Here is a 23,418-nt window from a genome sequence, read left to right on the forward strand (position 1 = left end):
GTTGCAGGTTCAATCCCTGAGCTCACTCAGTGGGTTAAGGATCTGGCATTGCTATGGGCTATGGTGCAGGTCATAGATGCGGCCTGGATCCGGCATTGTTGTGGCTCTATTGTAGCCTGCAGCTGTAGCTTTCATTAGACCCCTAGCCTGGGAACCTCCATATGCTGCAGCTGCAGCCCTAAAAAGCAAAAAAAAAAAAAAAAAAAAAAAATGGTGTTAGAAAACAAGAACTTTTTTCTCACATATGACTAACCCATAATATCAGTTTTACTTATTAAATAATAGTTCTTTTCCACTCAATGTGGAATTATGAAATAAGTAATTAGGTTCAATACCTTAACTCTTTCTTGATTTGATATTTATATATACTTATTATTACCATAGCTATATAGTATTTTTCAATATTTCATGTAGTTAGTCCCATCCCATTACATTTTTTTATAGTTTTTCCAACTACATTTGCAATTTTGGACTTTAATAAATAGCCCTCCAAGACTACAGTAGTTGTTTTCCCTAAACTCACAGAATGAGAAAAATATAAGCAAAATGAGGAAGCTCAGGAACCATTCCCAATTAAAAGAATAGGAGTATTCCCCCAAAGGAGCAAACAGTGAAATAGACCTCTGTAGACTGAGCTCAAAAAGGAGGTAATGGGGAGTTCCCGTCGTGGCGCAGTGGTTAACGAATCCGACTAGGAACCATGAGGTTGCGGGTTCGGTCCCTGCCCTTGCTCAGTGGGTTAATGATCCGGCGTTGCCGTGAGCTGTGGTGTAGGTTGCAGACGCGGCTCGGATCCCGCGTTGCTGTGGCTCTGGCGTAGGCCGGTGGCTACAGCTCCGATTCAACCCCTAGCCTGGGAACCTCCATATGCCGCGGGAGCGGCCCAAGAAATAGCAACAACAACAACAAAAAGACAAAAGACAAAAGACAAAAAAAAAAAAAAAAAAAAAAAAAAAAAAAAGGAGGTAATGAAAATACTGAAAGTATTAAGAGTGACTATGCAGGTATTAAGAGCAGATATGAACAGTAATGCAGATTACTTTTGAAAGGAGCTAGAAAATATGAGGAGCCAAGAAAAATTAGAAAATTCATTTGCAGAGATGCAAGCTGAGTTAAAGGCACTGAAGAGCAGAATGAATAATGCCGAGGAACAAATTAATAATTTGAAAAATAGAATAATGGAAATCAGCCATTGGGACAGCAGACAGAAAACCAAATGAAAAACCCTGAAAGCAATATGAGTTCTATGGGATAATATAAAGCAAGTAATCTACACATAATATGTTTTCCAGAAGAACAATAAAAAGAAGGGCATTAAAATATATTTGAAGAAATTATGTCTGAAAATTTCCCAAATCCAAAGGAAACAGATATTGAAATATAGGAATCACAGAGGACCCCAAACAAATTGAACCCAAATAAGTCCATACCAAGACATTATGATAAAAATGGCAAAAGTAAAGGATAAAGAGAGGATTCTAAAGGCAGCAAGAGAAAAACAAAGAATTAATTATAAGGGAACCCCCCATAAGGCTATCAGCTGTTTTTTCTGCAGAAACACCTCAGGCCCAAAGAGAGTGGCAAAATATATTCAAAGTTCTAAAAGGTAAAAAATTGCAGCCTAGAGTACTTTACCCAGAAAGGATATCATTTAAAATAGAATGAGAAATAAAGAGTTTCTCCAAGATGGAGTTCCCATCATAGCACAGTGGTTAACGAATCCAACCAGGAACCATGAAGTTGTAGGTTCAGTCCCTGCCCTTGCTCAGTGGGTTAAGGATCCGGCGTTGCTGTGAGCTGTGGTGTGGGTCGAAGACGTGACTTGGATCCTGCGTTGCTGTGGCTCTGGTGTAGGCCAGTGGCTACAGCTCCAATTAGACCCCTAGCCTGGGAACCTCCACATGCCACAGGAGCGGCTCAAGAAAACGCAAAAAGACACACACACACACACACACACACACACACACACACACACAAAGAATTTCTCCAAGAGATGATAAAAGAATACAGCAACACTGAACCATTCTAAAAGAAAAACTGAAAGGTATCCTATAAATAGGAAAACAAAGTGGAGTTCCCATTATGGCTCAGTGGAAATTAATCTGACTAGCATCCATGAGGACATAGGTATGATCCCTGGCCTTGCTCAGTGGGTTAAGGACCCAGAATTGCCGTGAGCTGTGGTGTAGGTTGCAGACACAGCTTGGATCTGGTGTTGCTATGGCTGTGACATAGGCTAGCAGCTACAGCTCTGATGCCACCCATAGCCTGGGAACCTCCATATGCCATGGATGTGTGCCTAAAAAGACAAAAATAAATAAATAAATAAGAAAAAAAGTACAAAGATATGGGATGGAGGAAATCACAATTGGAAAGCAATCACTTAATAAGCCAGTATACAGATCTAAAAGGAAAAACAAACAAACAAAAAACCTTTTGTAAAAGTGATGATAAACACAAGAAACAGCAAATGGATAAACGTGAAGATGTTAAACAAAAAGGACTTCAAAATCATAAAATGTGGCGAAGTAAAGCAAGAAAATTTAGACTCTTTTTTTTTTTTTAAGAATGCGTTTAAGCCTATATGACTATCAGGCTAAATCATCAGATATAGGAAGAGGTTAATATATCTGAAAAACGAGGCAACAACAAATCAAACCTAAGCAATACATTTCACAAAAACTAAAAAGAAGAGGACTCGAGTGTAATGTAATAGGAAATCATCCAACCAAAAAAAAGAAAGGAACAAAGAGAAAACATAGAATCAACTGGAAAATAAGGTTTAAAATGACAATAAATAGATATTTATCAATAACTACCTTAAATGGAGATGGACTTAATGCTCTGATCAAAAGACATAGAGTAGCAGACCGGATTTAAAAAAAAAAAAAAAGCCTACAATATGCTGCCTACAAGAGATTAACCTTAGGGCAAAGGACACATATAAGTTGAAAGTGAGAGGATGGAAAAAGATACTTCATACTAATGGAAAAGACAAAAAAGCGGGAATTGCAATACTCATATCAGACTAAATAGACTTTAAAATGAAGAAAGACTTGGACTTCCCATGTGGCTCACAACATAAAATGAAGAAAAAGAAGGACACTATTCAATAATAAAAGGATCCATTCAAGAAGAGGATATTATAATCATCAATATATATGCCCCTAATATGGGAGCACCCAAATACATACAACAAATACTACCAGACATAAAAGGAGAAATTGATGGGAATACAATAATTGTAGGAGACTTTAACACCCCACTCACATCAATGGACAGAATCTCTAGACAGAAAATCAATAAGGCAACAGAGATCCTAAATGACACAATAAAAAAATTAGACTTAATTGATATTTTCAGGACATTACATCCAAAAAACCAAAATATACATTGTTTTCAAGTTCACATGGAACATTCTTAAGGATTGACCACATACTAGGGCACAAAACTAACCTCAACAAATTTAAGAGTACAGAAATTATTTCAGGTATCTTCTCTGACCACAGGGGCATGAAACTAGAAATCAACCACGGGAAAAGAAATGAAAAAAAACTGACAACATGAAGACTAAACAAAAAAGAGATTTTAAAAATATATGTTAGATGACTTGAATTTCATTGCCTTTATGGTATATATATAGACATTTTAATTGTTGTATAGTAAATTATAAAAATTTATCTTCTCCTTTTGACAGTCCTTTTCATGTTCATTTGCGCTTCAATTAATGCTTACTAATTTTCAAACATTTCTCAATATATTACAAAAGATGACTCAACTAACAGATCACACATTTATAAATTTAGTTAAGTCCAAACATTTGAACATTGATTACAAATTTAATTACACTCCTTGTAAGCCTAATACATACAACTTTCTTAAATGCTTTAAATACATTAAAATGCAGATAAAATCATCATACACTATAAAAATGATTACAAATGGTTACAAAGTTGCTAATACCATGGGATTAAAGTAATTTCATTTTTTCTGTTTTTATTATTTTTCTTATTTTTTTTCTTGCAGTTACAATTCTCCTTCCTAACCTAAAGAATTGGGGTTACCGACACAGAGCAGCTGAGTCAGCACATAAAAAATTCTTGGATGAACATCATAAAAAAGTTTATAAATCAGTGCTATAGAGGGTGTGGAGAAAAGGGAACCCTCCTACACTGTTGGGAATATAAATTGGTGTTACCACTGTGGAAAACAGGATTGACCATATACTGGGGCACAAAACTGGAGCTTCCTCAGAAAACTGAAAATAGAATTACCATTTGATCTGGCAATCCCACTCCTGGGCATATATCTAGACAATACTGTAATTCAAAAATATGTATGCACCCCTATGTTTATAGTAGCACTAGTCACAGTAGCCAAGACATGGAAGCAAACTAAATGTCCATTGACAGATGAATGGATTAAGAAGATGTGTTACTGGGAATTTCCGTCGTGGCTCAGTGGTTAACAAATCCGACTAAGAACCATGAGGTTCGATCCCTGGCCTTGCTCAGTGGGTTAAGGATCCGGCGTTGCCATGAGCTGTGGTGTAGGTTGCAGATGCGGCTTGGATCCCATGTTGCTGTGGCTCTGGCATAGGTTGGTGTCCACGGCTCTGATTGGACCCTTAGCCTGGGAACCTACATATGCCACGGGAGCGGCCCAAGAAAATGGCAAAAAGACAAAAAAAAAAAAAAAAAAAAAAAAAAAAAGAGGATGTGTTACATATATACAATGGAATACTACTTGACTGTAGAAAGAATGAAATAGTGGCATTAACAGCAATATGGATGCAACTGGAGAATATACTCAGTGAAGTAAGTCAAAATGAGAAAGACAAAAACCATATTATATCACTTATAAAATAAGACATAAATGAACCTATCTACAAAAAGAAGCAGACTCACAGACATAGAGGTGGAGACTTGTGGTTGCCAAGGGGGAGGAGGAGGGAGTGGGAGTAGGATTGGGATGAGGGAGCTTGGAGTTTGTAGATGCAAACTATTACATTTCAAATGGATAAGCAATAAAGTCCAACTGCACAGGAAACTATCCAAACTCCTGAGATAGTTTGTGAAAGAAAAGCATATAAAAAACGTGTTTATGTGTATAATTGAGTCATTTTGCTGTACAGTAGAAATTGGCACACATTGTAAATAAACTATACTTTAAATAAAAAAAAAATTTTTAAGTGGTGGATAATACATGATGAGGGCACAAGATTTGTCTGTGCCTTCCCTAGTGAGACCCCAGCCTGGCATCTAATTGGACAGTCGTTTTTGATAGCCTAAATAAGAACTGTCTCTATATTTGAATTTATTAGTCAAACATATACTCATTTTTGTGACCACAATCTTATTATTTCTGCTAGGATTTGACTTGAAGCAATTAAAATTAGGTTTTTATCAATTCTTTTTATCGAAACTAGATTTTTCTTCCTTCTGCTCAAGCAATAAGATCTGGATTTTGACACATTTATGGTTTTGCTATTGACACACCTACATGAAATGCTTCTAACATCACAACATTTAGTTCAAAGTTTTTGTAGGTTTTCTAGATATATTGTATAAAATTAAGAAAATGCCCTTCATTTCTACTTAGCTGAGGCTTTATGTAGTAACATTTCTCCATAATGTCCAATTGTCTTTTTATAAACCCATTGGTTTTTGTTTTATTATGCTTTTTTATTGAATGGATATTTGCTCTGTTTTAAAGGTGTTATTTCTTTAGTTACCACTTTGAATTCTAAACATATTTATTCTGGAGATTTTTTTTCAGATGCTCAATCTTTTTCATCCCTTCTAGAGCTGAATTCATGTTTTTATAATTGATTTTTATTTGTTCTAAGATTTACTCATATGTTTTAGAATTATGTTGGCATAGTCATCTCAAGAAGCATGATTTTAGCTTTTCTCTAACCTGTGTAAAATCATGTTTTGCTGTTAAGTAAAAAAGAAAACAATAGCTTAAACAATTCAGGGTTTTCTCACATAGTAAGATGTACAGAGGCAAGAAGCCATGCCTGGAATAAAGCCCGAGTATGACATAAAGGAAGCTGGTTCTTTCTGACTTCATGCTCTGTCATCCATAATATGTGGGTTCATTCTTATGGTTTCAGTACAACAGCTGCAACTCCAGATATCATGTTACTTTTTCAGGCAGAAATAATAGGAATGGATCAAGGATTTTCTTCTAACAAGATTATCACCCCAATCTAACATTTTCATCTCAGTGACTAGAAGGTGTCACAATCTAACTTTAAGAAGGCAGAACAATCGAATATGTTCATATATGTAACTTGTTGTAAAGAAAACTAACTATGAAAGGATTGGAGTGGCTGTTTAAGAATCCAATATATGATCTCTCCTACATCTTTATCTCTCTTCTCTCTGATTCATTGTTTAATTAAGACTGGATTCATTGACTTATCTCATTTGAAGCATTATTCTTTCCCATTACTCTATTTTAGTCATCAAGATCTAGATCTAGAGCTCAGATGGCCTGTGGCTTCAGCTGTCTTAACCACTTATCTTTTCTGGTTTTGATCCATGAGGAGATTTTTATATTTGCTTGAAAGTTGGCATTATCACTTACAATTTTACCTTATACCTATTCTTTTAATGGATTTAGAAAGATGAGAGGGGCTGTTAAAACATGCCCTAACAGTACCATCTAGACTCGAAGAACCTATCATTTTTATTTTGAGATTTCATCATACATAACTATCAAAACCAGTATACACTCTCCAGCTTTCTCTTGTATTAATGTCATACATAACTATAGAACAATTATCATAAATAAGAAATTAACCTTGAAGCAATGCCATTAAACTACGGAATGTACTGGGTGTTCCTATTTTCCTCACTAGTGTCCTTTTCCTCTGTTCCAGGATACACTTCAGGATCCCACATTGCATTGTCATGCCTCCTTGGTCTCCTCTGGACTTTTAACAGTTCTTCAGTGCTTCCTTGTCTTTGTCAAGGATATTTGTCAGTTACTTTGTAGGATGGCTCTCAAATTGAGCTTGTCTGGTATTTTCTCATCTTTAGATTGAATTCATGTGTTACTGAGAAGACCACAGAGGGGACATGCTCTCCTTGGTGCATCATTTCAAGACACACAATGTCTGTGAATCTTACTGGTCATGCTAACCTTAAACACACTGTTAAAGAGGAGTCTGCCAGGACTCTACCCTGTAAAGTTACTATCGTCCTCTTAGTAATTACTGAATATTTGGGGAGAGATACTTTGAAACTATGCAAATATCTTGTTTCTGTTTAACTCTCATTCCCTAATTTTAACGTCTATCAGTGGATCTTACCTGCAACAATTATTACTCTGATAGGGTGATTTCTTATTTCCCTTATTCTACCTGCATTTATTAACTGGAATTAATCTGTCAGGAAGAGCTCTCCCTTCTCTCTAGTTGTTTAGTTACTTATATATACACTCATTCTTTAAAAAAAAAAAAATAGAGTATAACCGATGACTGTAATTATTTATTATTTGCTCAAGTTGTTTCAATTTTAGTAATGCCAAGCTATTCCATATAGGATCATGTGCCCCTATCTTTTCTCTCTCTTTTTTAAAATTATTTTTCTTTGTTAGCACCTTCTTATTTTCTGGAACTATAAAATGCTTTGGTTTTATTTTGTATTTTCCCCACCTCAGTTCTGGAGTCCTTCTAGTTCTCCAAAAAGCCTTGTGTACTTTCACAGGAGAAAGATTAATTGCAAAGTGCTAGATATGTGGATTGCTACTAAGGTGGGTGTCACTGCTTTTCTTTCCTCCTAGTGGGTAGACCTAGAAAATAATGTCTGTACCCATATGTGCACACATTCACACACATGCACACATCTGTAGTTATCTCCAAGTCCATCTGTATATATAATTTTTTTTTTTTTTGTCTTTTTGCCTTTTCTAGGGCCACTCCCACGGCATATGGAGGTTCCCAGGCTAGGGGTCTAATTGGAGCTATAGCCGCCAGCCTATACCAGAGCCACAGCAATGCGGGATCCTTAACCCACTGAGCAAGGCCAGGGATCAAACCCGCAACCTCATGGTTCTTAGTCGGATTCGTTAACCACTGCACCACGAAGGGAACTCCCTGTATATATAATTTTTAAAAGGGACTGTATTAACAGCTCTTATTCCAGTCCCATGCCAGAGTTTATTCTAGCCTTCTCCCTTTCCAGTTTGTAACTTCCCTCTCAGACTATAAAAAACCTGGATCTCATCATCTGCTTGTTGGTTTAATCTCAGTGTATAAAGTCATTTCAGAATCACCAACACATATCCCTGCAAGAAATGAATTTACCAGAATATAGTATTTGTGTGCAGGGTCTAGTAGACAGAGAGTATCCATTCAAAACAATAGAATGTGTGCATGTATGTGTAACTGGGTCACCATGCTGTACAGTAGAAAAAAAAATTGTATTGGGGAAATAACTATTAAAAAATAATAACCAAAAAAAATTCCAAAGTTACTTAAGTCAGCCCCTCTATTCCCCATGCACTTTAGTGTAATGATGTGATTCATTTGTAATACAGTTATATTCATCTATCATAATCAGTTTTCTACCACCATCCCCATGTCATGGCTCTTTTTTTCTTTTGAAATTTATTCAGTGCAATTCACTCTTTATGATGTTAATTTCTATAGAGTTTTGACGAAGGCATAGAATTAAGTATCCAAAACCACAGTTTCAAGCAGAATGGTCCCAATACCCCCACAATTTTTCCCTCTGTAGTAAACCACTGCCCCAGCTCCTATCCCCTGGCAACACTGGGTCTATTTTCCATCTCTACAGTTTTGCCTTTTCCAGAGTGTCAGCTAAGTGTAATCGTAAAATGGTAGCACAGTGGGTCTGGCAAAATGCATCTAAGATATATCCATACAGTTGTATGAATCAACAGATTATTCTTTTATAGTCTGAGTAGTATTTCACAATATAGATGGACTGCAGTTTGTTTACCCTAACATTGATTAAATAGTCTCTGGGCTGTTCCCAACTGGAGGATGTAAACAAAGGTATCATAAATATTCATGGCCAGACTTCTGTGTAAACCTAACTTTCATGTCTTTTTTACAGATACCTAGGAGTAGAATTGCTGGATAAGTGATACGTGTAAGTTTAAATATATAATAAACTGCCAAGCTGTTTTTCAAAATAACTCTATTAGCTTTTCCTCCAGCACTATATGGAAGGTACGGATGCCTCATTCTCTAACCAGCAATTAGTGCTGCCAGCTTTTGTTTTGCTCATGTTTTTATCAATAGATGTGTAGTGAAACGCTATTCAGTTTGGACTTTGGTCTGCTATTCCATGGCTTTATGACCTTGGACAAGTTATATAACCTCTCCGCTTTGGTCTCCTGAACTGTCAAAATGAAGTGGCAGTGGGGACCTCATAGACTTTTGAAAATTACAGGCCATAATGAACTTAAAATCCTTAATGCATAATAAGGACTTTCATTATCTTTAAGGACGTTGTCTCATACATAATCCTCAAGAAAAAATTAATTATTCACTCTCCTTTCTCCAATTTAATGTATTTAAATTTTCTCCCTAACTCAATCAAATTTGCTAAACATTTATCCTAGGATGAAAATAGCATTTCAAGGTAAATCAAATGATTTATATCTAAACTCATTGATTTTGTACTCTTTACTACATTTGAAATTGTTGGTGCCTTCTTTTTTATATTTCAAGCCATCTAAAGAGTGTCCCTTTCTCTAAAATAAATTACTCTAAATTAATGGAACTCTTTCAGAATTATACTGAGAACTTTTTCATGATAGACATGTATACTCCTGATTTCTTATTGTGGTTTCTAGTGATCAGTGTAGATATTTTGAAAAAGTAGCAAATGCCCTTTCCCTTATTTTCATCTCAACTAGCTCATAAACTATAATTTAGGAAATGAGTATCTTAATATATACGATTTTATCTTTATTCTTCGCATACCTGAAAATAATTTCAATTGTCTTTCTTAATCTCAAAACTATTTTATGCTAACCTTAGTAATTCTGGGAGAGATATTTCCAAGCAGCTTTTTAAAAATTCTCAAATGACCTGAAAATGATTTTGTGACTTTCCATTTGAGTTGGAAATGATTTCATAGGTGTCTCTTAGAGTTTTCCTGGTGACCTTTATTGATCTGATGCTGAGAAAGTTAAGGGGAAGGAAATGTTTAGCATAGTATTTAATATTTTGAAGCAAACCACAGAGTAATAGGATAATTTAAATTACCAATTTTTTTAATTGTAAATATATATTTAAGGGCAAGCAAAAGGTTGACTCCCTTGATTGGATAGTTTTTCTAAGAAACCTGAGTCACTTAATTTACTCAATAGAAGTGCTTCTAAATTGTCAGCAAAAGAGGTAGTCATGAGTAATATATACATATATATATATATATATATATATATATTTTTTTTTTTTTTTTTGGTCTTTTTGCCTTTTCTAGGGCCTGTCCTGTGGCATATGGAGGTTTCCAGGCTAGGGGTGGAATCAGAGCTGTAGGCACCAGCCTACACCAGAGCCACAGCCACGTGGGATCTGAGCCACGTCTGCGACCTACATTACAATTCATGGCAACACCGGATCCTTAACCCACTGAGTAAGGCCAGAGATCGAACCCGCAACCTCATGGTTCCTAGTTGGATTCATGAACCACTGCGCCACGACGGGAACTCCGAATAATATTTTTAAATGTTGAGCATTACATTTCACGATTACAAAAGAATATTAGAAATCATCTTTATGAAGATCCTATACATCACAATTTAAATGTAAAGTTGTAGTTTTCATTTTCCACAAACTAATTTGGAAGAACAGAGTTTAGTTTGCTTGTTTGTTTTCTGAGGATGTGGGGAAGACTCAGAAGGAACAATTTTGGGTTTGGGGTAAGGATGTAAAAACAGATATAGGAAGTGTGGCTTGTAGTCTTTTAAATTTGAAGTGATTTATATATTGGAGATATTGAGTAGGTAGTTTGGAGTTGTAATATCTGGACTGAAGGTACAAATTCAGGAATTAGGAACTAATAGGTAACATTGAAAGCTACTCTATGGAAATGAGTGTAGATAGAAAAAAGGTATAAGAACTGAATGAATCTTGCAACACTATAGTATTCAGACATTAGGATAATGAAGAAGAAAGTAACCAGTGAGACTGAGAAGGAAAGAGGGAAAAATCGAGAGTATATGGTAATATATGTCCAAGTAAGAATACGTTTCAGGGAGAATGGATTAATAAATTTATTAATGAAATCCTGCTGAAAATGCAACTAGAATGAAGATTGAGAATTAAGAACTGTATTTAGCAACACAAAGGTCTATAGTGGCTATGACAACAGTGAATTTGGTACTATGTTGTTGAAACCCTGATTGAAGTAAGTATATAAAAGAACTAAGAAATATATATATTTAGAGCAAGTATAAATACTTTTGTGAATGGGTAAATGAGTGAGCAAAATGGAGAGTAGATGGAGCTGGAGAAAAAAGTTTCCTTTGTTACGGTGATACAAAATACATTCATTTTTTGATTACTAATTAAAATAAATTTAGAAAGTAGAGAATTGATCATATGGGGGGTGATTGGTAGATAATTGTCCTTTTGCAGCTAAGAGAAAATGGGAACAAGTGTACGAAGGAAGAAGCATTAAGTCATGGTATGGAAAACTCAAACAGAAAGTAGTGCGCTTTTTGAGAGTGAGAATATTCAAGGAGGTCTTGAAATTTTGAGGAGAGAAAAAGATGTGAAATAATTACCCAAGAGAATGGAAAAGATGATGCTAAGATTTAGGACATCATAAAAGGCTCATTTAAGGTTTAAAGTGGGACAGCATGGTAGTTTTTCTCTAACCATATAAACCTGCAAAGATGGAAGGTTGAGTAGGTAGAGAATTGAATTTAACTAGGATTGGGGGTTTGCCAGAAAATTGCAAAATGAAGATATGGCAGGAGATTTGAGGGTATATGTAATAGTTTATATAATAATGGGTTCTGAAATTTAAATTAATTTAGGAAGCCATCAAGGAGGCAAAAGACTTTGAAATTTGTAAGATCAGTGGATTGTGATTCTGGTAGGGTCAAAATACTGTGGGAGTGAGAGCACTAAAGGAAATGAATGGGATACTTGAAATTGAGATTTTTGAGTATTTGATAACAAAAGATCAAGATTATGATCATGGTTTTGAGAGGGAGAGTGTAATACAGGATGAAAAAATCTAGGAAATAAAAACGCATAAAATTAGAAGGTTTAAGTTTTTTTTACAGGAGTAATATTGAAGAGAAGATAAGTAAGCCAGTATCCAAATGAGACTGACAGACACCAGACACCAGGTTTGGAAAATAATGACAGAAAAATAAAAGGGAGATAGTTGAGGAAACATCTGATGACATGACATTGAAACCTCAGAAAGGGAGTTAGGATTTAGAGAGAGAAAAATGATTTGGAAACACCGATGAGAATCAAAGCAGGAACCACCTCGCCTGCCCTGCTCCTCCCCATTTCAAAAATAGTATAAGCCATGTATAAGAAGCTTGGGGGATGCAGTGTCCTAGAAATGGACCTAATTTCAACCAATGAGTTCACTGTGAAGGGAATGATCAGAAAAGAGCTGAGCATGTAGTATAGGAAATTCTGCTGACTACTGGTTATACCATAGGGTACAAAGGAAAGGATGTCAGTATTTGGGCAGGAGAAAGGAGGGCTAAAGATAGCAATGCCATAATAGGATGAGAGTGTTGGCCAAAAATCATGATGACTAGGGGAATGGATTTTTCTCAATGGCTGACTGAAAGAATAAATGAGACTAATCCTTCCCCTATCAGGCAGCTAACAGTGAAGAGATATGCCCATTACATGTGTATGGTATGATTCCATCTTTTTTAAAAAACAAATATGACATGTTTGCATTATCATAAACAAAATATGGAATATATTAAAATCTTCTAAAATTACTTTTTAAAAGGGAAATATAATATTGGGTTTCTATAGTACATTGGTTATTGTCTGAATTTTTACAAGCATGCATGACATTACAATCGAAATTTGTAGAAATATAATATGAGCAAGTAACATCAAAGTGTGTATGTAATGATGATAGTTATGTTTTTTTTTTTAAAATGTAGGGGAACAGAATGATTGCTGTGATCCATTTGAAATGACATACTAAATAATCTCTCCAGAATGGTGTCACAAGACAGAAATTTTCTAACTTTTGAAGTTTCTATGATAACCTTATTTAATGAGAAAAAGTAGAGCAGAGACAAGGAGATAGAGGACAAAAATTGTTCTGGTTACACATCCCATAAAATTTCTATCAGAGATAAACATGCTGTATACTTTTTTTTACCCAAATATATTTAACTACTAACTGTATTCCAAAAAGGTTTATCCTAGGCCTGGGAAAATGGTAGTTTTCAAGACTTTCAATGTCCTTGCCTTATTTATGATCCAGATCATCAGCACTGTCCGATAGAGATACAAAGTGAGCCACATGTCGTTTTAAATTTTCTAGTAGCCATACTAAAATAGCAAAAAACAACAACAACAACAACAAAAAAAAAACTGGTAAAATTAACATTAGTAATATATTTTACCTAATCTCATATATCCAAAATATTGTTTTGACATGTAATCAACTTAAATATTATTAATGAGATATTTTACAGTTTTTTGCCATCTTCTTTGAAATCTGGTGTGTATGTTACATTTATAACACATCTTAATTCTGATTCTAAAGTTTCATCAGATACATTTGATCTGCATTTAGAGTTGATAAAATGTACAGTTTTAAAGCATACATTTATATACACAAACATATTTCAAAATGTTTCAAATAAATAAATCAATTATCAGAATCATTTTGCTTTAATATTTGTATCCAGATTAAAAACATAATTTCATAGATGGCTTTTTTTCAAATTTTGAAGCAAAAGCACACTGGCTTCAAAACTACATCTGTCCAAGTTAAATACATTTACTAACTTATATCAACTCAGTACTAGTGTTCTTCAAATTTTTTTTCTTTTACATTTTGAGGACTTTATGTAATACTATCAATTTTAATTAAAATCTGCAGGTTCATTCATGTTGGAAAATGTGTAGATTTTATCATTGACTTGAATTATGAAGAATTGTCAGAGTCCCCTTATGGTGCAATGGGTTAAGGATCTGACATTGTCACTGTGGTGAGTCAGGTTACTGCTGTGGCACCAGTTCAATCCCTGGCTCAGGAACTTCTGCCTGCCAGGAGCACAGCTAAAAAAAAAATTAAGAATATATGTATATATGTACCTGTTCGTTCATAGCAACACTATTCACAACAGCCAAGACATGGAAACAACCTAAATGTCTATTGACAGATGAATGGATTAAGAAGATGTGGTACATATACACAAAGGAATACTACTCAGTCATAAAAAGAACAAAATAATGCCATTTGCAGCAACATGGATGTAACTAGAGATTCTCATGCCAAGTGAGAAAGAAAGATAAATACATGTGATATCAATTATGTGTGGAATTGAAAATACGGCACGAATGAACCTATCCACAAAATGGAAACAGACTCACTGATACAGAGAACAGACTTGTGGTTGGCAAGGGGGAGAGGAGAGGAAGTGGGATGGACTGGGAATTTGGGGTTAGTAAATACGAACTATTACATTTAGAATGGGTAAGCAATGAAGTCCACTGTATAGCACCAGGAAATATAACCAGTCTTTTGGGATAGACCATGATGGAAGATAATATAAGAAAGGGAATGTATATATATATATATATATATATATATGTATGAATAAGTCACTTTGCTGTACAGCAGAAACTGGTACTACATTGTGTAAATCAACTCTAATTAAAAAAAATAAAAAATAAATTGCCATTTCAAAACAAATTCTTCTACCTATCTTGCTAGATCACAAATAAGCCTTTTCTTTCTTTGGTGCTACAAATTTTGCTTATTCATATGCAATGTCATATCAATAAAAGTAAATTACACTGCCTTTTTTTGTCTTAGATTACTGAATATGTGGTAAGCATCCCTTTTGTTTCAAGAAAATTTTAATAACTGTACAGAAAATCTTTATAGTATTTGTCCACAACACAACCAGCAAGAATTGGCAAAAAACACAAGATCATTATATTTATTCTCTTTTAACATGTTCCATAAACAGGCAGAGATTCATAGCACTTGCTTATGTATATATCAAATAATTCTAACAACTGCATACATTGTACTTTTTACATAATTACTTCAGAAATTTAAGCACACATATTAGAGTGGTATGAAACAATAAAGCAAACATCATTCTTAATTCCAATGAATCTAGAATTTTGGCCTAATATAACTAGCTGAAGGACCATGAGGATAAAAATTAATTTTTCCATAATCTAACTAAAATTCATCTTTAGCAGATGGAAAAGCTTTAAAAATATCCAAGCTACAAGTTCTATTTTTATGTTCTAAATTACATGTCTTTGTTAACTTGCATGTTCTCTGAAGAAAAACGCTCCCAAAATATTGATTGGATAGTGTCTTAGATAATGTACACCCTATCCAAAACTAAAGAAAAATGTTTGCTTTTTTTCCCAATTTTAAATTAGTTTGATATTTTTAAATTTTTGGATAATTTGTATTCTAAGAGTCATTGTTGGGTGGCTTAATTGAAGCTATTTCACCTTAGTAACGTTATTTTTAGTCTTCCCTCAAGATTTTGTAATGAAGTTTCCATAACTAATATAATTTTTCCATTCCCCCATGTAAATATTTTATTTATTGTGCAAGAATCCAAGCCATTTTAGAATCTGTCAGAATTATAAATTCAAATCATGTATAAAAACTAAATTAATGAATACCATTTTAAAAATATAACTTCTGTCATTTAAATTTTTGTTGCCTTTACTTTTTAGGCAAATTACTGAAAAAAGGCATTTACCTATGTTAAATTCTAGTTTGAGTACATTTAGAGTTGGCAAATTTATTTAATGTACTTTGTTTTTCATTGCCTGACATGTTTAATTTAGATGCACCCTTATATTTTATTTTTCTTTTTAATCTGCTTTTTAAAAACTACTTTAAAAAAATCCTACTCATTCTGTTTTTGATTAGACGAATTTTTCTTGGTCTCGTTTTTCCTTTTCAATTATTTAGAAAAGAAATAGCAACAATGCTATTCTTAAAATAGTTATCCATAAAACTTTAATGTCACGCATAGTATGTTGGGATACAGCACAGTATTTTTGCTTTCCTTTTTAAAATAACAAGAATGTCAAAATGTTTTTAAGTTTATTAATTACACATTTTGGTTTAGATATTATTAATGGCTAATAGTTTGAATCCATCTTATGTTTATACCTCCCAAAGTAGTCATTAGAATACTTTTATTTGTTTTTTATTAACATCAATACTGATTTAGAAAAAAATTCCATTAAAAATTATTTTTAAATTTTTTGGTAGACAAGTAATCTGTTTTCAGGCAACTAATATTGTTAACACGTTGACTGTTGATAGAAAATTTATTTGCTGGAAATGTTTTCTATATTGCTCACTGTATTATTTTAATTTTTTTTTTTTTTTTTTTTTTTTTTTTTTTTTTTTTTGTAGCATGTGGAAGTTTCCAGGCCAGGGATCGAATCTACACCACAGCAGTGACCCAAGCCACCACAGTGACAACACTGGATCCTTAACCACTAGACCACCAGGGAACTCCCTATATTATTTAGATTTTTTTAATACATAGTGATTTTTATTTTTTTCCATTATAGCTGGTTTATAGTGCTCTGTCAATTTTCTACCATACAGCATGGTGACCCAGTGACACATACATGTATACATTCTTTTTTCTCACATTATTATGCTCCATCATAAGTGACCAGACATAGTTCCCAGTGCTACACAGCACTATTTAGATTTTTAACACAATGAATAGATAAGTTTTGTGTGTTGCTCTATTGCAACATACTGCAACTGGCATTCATTGTAAATTTTTGACAAATATTCTTTCACTTTTTTCTATTATTTCAGTCATAGTACTGGCTTCCACATCTCCATTTCATTCTGCATAGTAGTATATGTTCATTTTAAATGTACAGTGCACCCATACTTATTTGTAAACTAAAAATACTTCTAATTATATTAGAATTAAAATGCTCACATGCATTTCCATTTAAACCAACTATAAGTTGTATAATTGATACTATAACTTGCTCAGTTCATATAAAATACCCAAATAAACACATCGCAATATTATATCACTGAATTAAAAAAGTCGTTTGAGTTGAATGAATACATTATCACTTAGATTTGTGACACAGTTATGTGTGATACTGGAAATAAGGCACATGTCCCAACATGCCCCCTAAAATAAAACAATAATATCTTGAAATGCTGCAGTAGGTCAAGAAAATGTAGACAATGAGACTAACATTGCATTTTTTGGAAAACCATTTTATATACTTTTACAAGCCATTTTACACAGCCTTTAAATTTTAAGATGTGGCACTAACTGCATTTCAAGTGTTCCACAGCCACATATGGCTAATGGCCATTGAATTTGAAAATGCTGTTCTAAACATTTTAAAAAAACCTTTCCTTGACCATTGTGTAAACCACAGTATTAGCCTGATAAGCCCTTCTCTGGATCTCCACTTATTCCTCAGTACAATTGGGATTATTATATGCTTTAAATTTTATAAGAGTATTATGCAGCTTTAGGGGAGATGGCACATTGGAGGTGTTAATCAATAAAAATGTTATTTATCTTTTAATATCTCTAAACAATCTTTTAGAAATTCTTTGGATACTTTTTCAGACCCGAGATAGTGCTATGAGCCACTCAGAATTGCAAATTTATAGTAAATATGCTTAGGTATTGAAGTGGGATTGATTTTGAAAGTACAAAGTATAATCTTGAGTGAAGGCAAGATGGTTTTCTCAAAAAACAAGTAGTTTTATACTTGTTACTATTACTGAAGATGAACAATAAACAGACACTTTTTTTTTTTTCTCTAATGGACATTCAAGATAATTGCAAACTGCTTGAAGAGATGAAGACTGAAATTGGGTCATGAATAAGAGCATTAAATGCAACAAATTTCATATTACAGTTCTCAAAATCTTTCTTTCTCTTGTGAATAGTATAGTATGATCTTAACCTTTAAAATATCATTTCCAATTTATTACATATGTATTGCATCTTAATTTTTTTGGTTAACCAAGAAATGTGTGGTTATATTTAAATTCATTTTCCTTTTCTATAGCACTACAATTAACACTTCTTTAGTGAAAGATTCTAACACTTCAGTATTACCTTTTCAAACACGTCTTGCTTTTTAGCATAAGCCTGGAACAAACTCCAGAATGTGATTCTGACACACCATTTTCCTCACTGTAGGAATTAATACAACTTTTAGGAAAAGTCTTTTTCTATATGCAACAAAAATCGCTCTTGGTACATCCCTTTATACTTTTTATCTAGGACCAAATAGTCATTTAAATATTTATTGGTAAGTCATTTACTGATGGTTAGACCCTATACAGTACAGTGTAAAGAGTGAGGGAAATATGTTGAAAAGGTTTAGACTTTAGGGCATCTACAATCTCGTAGGTGAAATGAAAAAGTAAATAAATTAATTGAAGAAATCTGTGTGTAATTATAATTTTAAAAAACCCAGGTCCAATGCATAGGAATGCAAAGCAAGAAAAATCAGTGGTTTAGAGTATAAGCCGGGATGTTGATAGATTGTTAACAGAGTTGAGCTCAGAAGATGGAGAGGATATTGATGTAGTTGGATGTAGAAGCTGTGTATTCTAAATGGAGCCAAGGGGTGTGAGCAAGGCCTGAGATGCAGAAAAATACTGGGTATGTTTTAGAAATTGCCAGCAGGAAAGAAGATATGGAGTTGAAGTGCGTTATAGACATAGCACTTTGTGAAAAATAGTAGATGATGAAAGAGATTTGATACAGGCAAAATTATGGAGGGCCCTGTATGGTAGGCTGAAGAGCTCAGACTTTGTCAAAGAGCAATAAGCAGCCTTGACCTGCATGACCATGGTCAAAATGGAATAAAGATTTAATAGACAGAAGTGACTACTAAGGAGTATAGTAACTGGTGTTTGAATATGAATCTCTGGTTATTATTATCCTAAAGCATCAAAAAGGTTTAAGTTATGTTTCTAAATAGTAATTGTTAAAAACACAAACAGAATCTATAATAAGAGAAAGAAAAAATTTCAGCAAAACACTAATATAGGTAGAAATGCTACTCATATTTCAGGATTACTCTGTGACAGAGGCTAACGTCATCCCTGTTTGCTATGGGAACAGGTTTTCACTGTGATTGGTTTGCAGAGCTGTGCTTAGTGACAGAGCCTAAATCTGAGAGTATCTGAGCCCAAGAATGCAGAACACATGATCACTATCCCTGAATGGTAGTCACTTTTTATTTTTTCAGCCTGGAAGAGAAACAAACATTTAGACCAGAGAGTTATATAGTTCAGTTCTATGTTTTTTTCTGGAAAGAGTTTAAGGCACAGGGAGTTTAGATGATGTTTGAGAGGTTGCAGTTTCCTTGGATAGTAACTGGATAAAAGTATACTTGGTGTTATGTAAATGAATGAATCAAAAAATGAGCCTGTTTCCATCTTCATTCTTTTTATTAGCACCTCATATTTTCAATAATGCAAAAAAAAATGGTGGTTTACGTGACTCTTCTTAAATTCAGTCAATTACTATGATGTTAATAACTATATAGTTATTACATTTAGAATACTGTGGAACAAAAGCAGAAAGAAAGGAAGTCACATACTGTGTGATTTAGTGGGGATAGATTTAGCTGTAATTTATTATTTAAGGACATTATATGCAAAAATATTCAAAAAATCTAGGAAATGTACATTTTAACTCTTTTGCTTTAAAAATGAATAAACTGAGATTTGTAGAGACTAAATGTCTTGCCAAGGATCCTGTAGTTCATTTGTATGAAACCAGTCCAGTGTCCTATTTAGGAAATTCACCAATTTACTGGGTCTTATTGGGGGTGTTGGGGGGATAGTGGGGAGAAGAGGCTAAGATTTTGGGGGAAAGATTGGAAATGTAAATGCTATTTGACAATGATTTAGAACAGAAGGAAAATTGATGAATTCTCCTAGAAAAAGGAACAAGCCAATGAAAGAGGTTTAAAGCTGAGGTTTTTTTCCCTGAAGGTTCTCCTTGACAAATGGTTTATATAGATTGTTCCAGATTAGAAAAGAAAGAAAAAGAAAGAATAAGGAGGAGGAGAAAGAGGGGGACAAGGGAAAAAAGAAGGGAAAACACTTTATCACAATAAAATTCAGTAATGTGAAAATTGGTTTTGAGGAAAAATAGCCAATGCAGCTGGTGCAGAAGCAAAACTTAATTGAGAGCGCTAAGGGGGAGGGAGATAGACAATCTCATCAGCCAGCCTGTCTCAAACTCCATTTCAGTCTCGCAAAGTGCTGCCTCTGGTTTCTTTCCTGAACATCCCAGCCCAACTCGCCATCTTTTCCCTTAGTGATTCATTTTCTTTTCCTATAGTAAACTAAAAAACAGGCAAAATATTACTTTAAAAGTTAAATAAATAAATCTTAAGACCATTGTATAAGTTAAAAGCAGCACAATTAAGAAAATTTTGATGGGACAAATTTTCCGTAATCTCATGTGGGCATGTATATTAGTATAAACACTTTGAGGAGTAATTTGGCAGTATCCAGCAAATTTTTCAAAAATTCATGCTATAATCCTATACTATTCAATAGGGCTATTGAGTGCTCACAATGTGGCTAGTCTGAATTGTGATGTGCTCTAAGTGTTCAGTTCAAGAGATCTGAATACCTGGAGCAAATGTGTATTAGCATAGCATACTAATATTTGTTATACTGATTTGAATTTCTCAACATTAACACTATTAAAACTTTAGAATGGAAAATTCTTTGTTGTGGGTTATCCTTTGCATTGTATGATATTTAGTAGCATCCTTGGCCCCTATCTAGTCATGACTTAGAACATCTAAAACATCTTTCCAAAATGTCTGCAAATATTGCCATTATATCCCTTAGGGACAAAATCAACCCTGGCTGAGAAGAATTGTTAATCCATGTCTAATTGGAACACTTTTAGGTATAGGGAGTTACATAAAATATACCATTAAAACAATTTTACTGATTTCTTTCTGCTTTCTAATATGGCTACAAGATATTTAAAAATTTTATATGACTCATATTTTTTATGGGATAGCACTGTTGCAATCATCAATTCTACTCTAAGTTATGTACTCTAACAGTGTTTCACAAATGCTTCTCAAATTGCATAAAACATATCTGATGATCTTATAAGTACAGATTATTCTTTAGTATATTTGAGATGAAATGAAAGTCTGCATTTCTAAAAAGATCTAAGTGATACTATGCTGTTAATCCATGGACCAAGAATTCTCATGATTCTTGACACCTTCCCACACATGCAAAGTAGGACATGAAAAAGAGTGTGTATGGTGATTATAGTTAACAGTACTATAATGCTTATTTGAGAGTTGCTAAGAAAGTAGATAAAAGTTCTCACCACAAGAAAAAAAACGTGTAACTATGAATGAGGGTGGAAGTTAACTGGACTTATTGTGGTTATCATTTTGAAATATATACAAACATCAAATCATTATGTGGTACCCCATTATGTTGAAACTAATATAATGTTATATGTTAATTATATTTCAACTTAAACCTTTTTTAAAGACTGTCAATGTAACATGAACATGTGATGATAAAAAATGTAAATTACTCAACCAAAAACTGAATATATAAATTGTAATAACTTCACACTGTGCAGTTATAGAGTATCTATGTATTAATGTGTGTGTGCATATACCTGTATAGATAATATAAGTGCGTATATATATATACATCAGTGGAAGTGAAAATGAATGACTTATCTGTATCTTGAAACAAGGATAAATTTCAAAAACACACTCCAGATCAAAAAAAACACATTTTAGGAGTTCCTGTGGTGGCTCAGCAGTAATGATCCCTACTACTATCTATGAGGATTCAGGGTTAATCCCTGGCCTTGCTTGGGATTAAGGATCCTCTAGGTTAAGGATCCTGCATTGCCATAAGCTGTATTATAGGTCATGGACATGGCTCGGATCCTGTGTTGCTGTGGCTGTGGAGTAGACTGGCAGCTGCAGCTCCAATTCAACCCCTAGCCTGGGACCTTCCATATGCCACGGGTATGGCCCCCAAATCAACAACAATTACAAAAAACCATTTTAAAATGTTAAAATATATTATAATAAAATATGTACAAGCTTTAAAACATCCAAAAGATAGATTTGTATGGTTCCATAAATATTTAGCAAATTTCTTAAAAAATAGATAAATATGATTTACGGAAAACTCATGACAGCAATTACTTCTGGAGAGTGCAGAATAGGATTGGAGTCCTGAATGGTTATATACACAAGGGTTATCACTTGTATCAATAATGTTTTATTTCACATGAAGTAAATGTAACCAAAGAACAAGATTTGATACAGCTGCTTAGTCAACATATTGACCATCATTCTCTATGGGTTTAAAATATTTTATAATTAAAAATAAACAGGAGTTCCCATTGTAGCTCAGTGGAAATGAACAGTACTAGCATCCACGAGGATGCAGGTTTAATTCCTGGCTCCAGTCAGTGGATTAAGGAACCAGCATTGCTGTGAGCTGTGGTGTAGGTAGCAGATTTGGCTCAGATCTGGTGTTGCTGTGACTATGGCATAGGCCAGCAGCTGCAGCTCCAATTCAACCCCTAGCCTGGGAACTTTCATATACTGCATCTGCAGTCCTAAAAAAATTAAATTAAATTAAAATTAAATAAAAATAAAAATAAACAAATGCACAAGGAAATAAAAGAATGGTGTGAGAAGTCTGGCAATGAATGCTGAAGTAGAGAATATGAAATTTTTAAAATATTTTAATAGATTTTAAAACAGTAGAAATGCATATCTCCTGAAGATATCTCATAAAAATATGTTTTCTGTATGTATCATTTGTAAAGCCACTAATGATATCAAAAAGTGGGAAGACAGAACAGCAAAATTGTATGCTACATGCTTCATCTAAAGTAGAAGAGACAATGCATTTCTTTTTTTCATTTTTATTACATTTAAGTTGATTGTAAAAAAATCATATTCATTGAAGATTTGGTAATGTAGGGAAAAAAAAGAAAAAACCTACCCATTTCCTAAAGACTCCATTATAACTATTCTCCAGTAAAAATCACTTTTTTTTTTAAACATTTTGGTGGTTCCTTCCAGTCATTCCATATATATAAAATAGATTTTACACAAATGCATACACACACACACACACACATATGCAAAATTTCAGTGTTTTACAAGGT

Source organism: Sus scrofa, chromosome 13, assembly GCF_000003025.6.
Source record: "Sus scrofa isolate TJ Tabasco breed Duroc chromosome 13, Sscrofa11.1, whole genome shotgun sequence".
Classification (NCBI taxonomy): Eukaryota; Metazoa; Chordata; class Mammalia; order Artiodactyla; family Suidae; genus Sus; species Sus scrofa.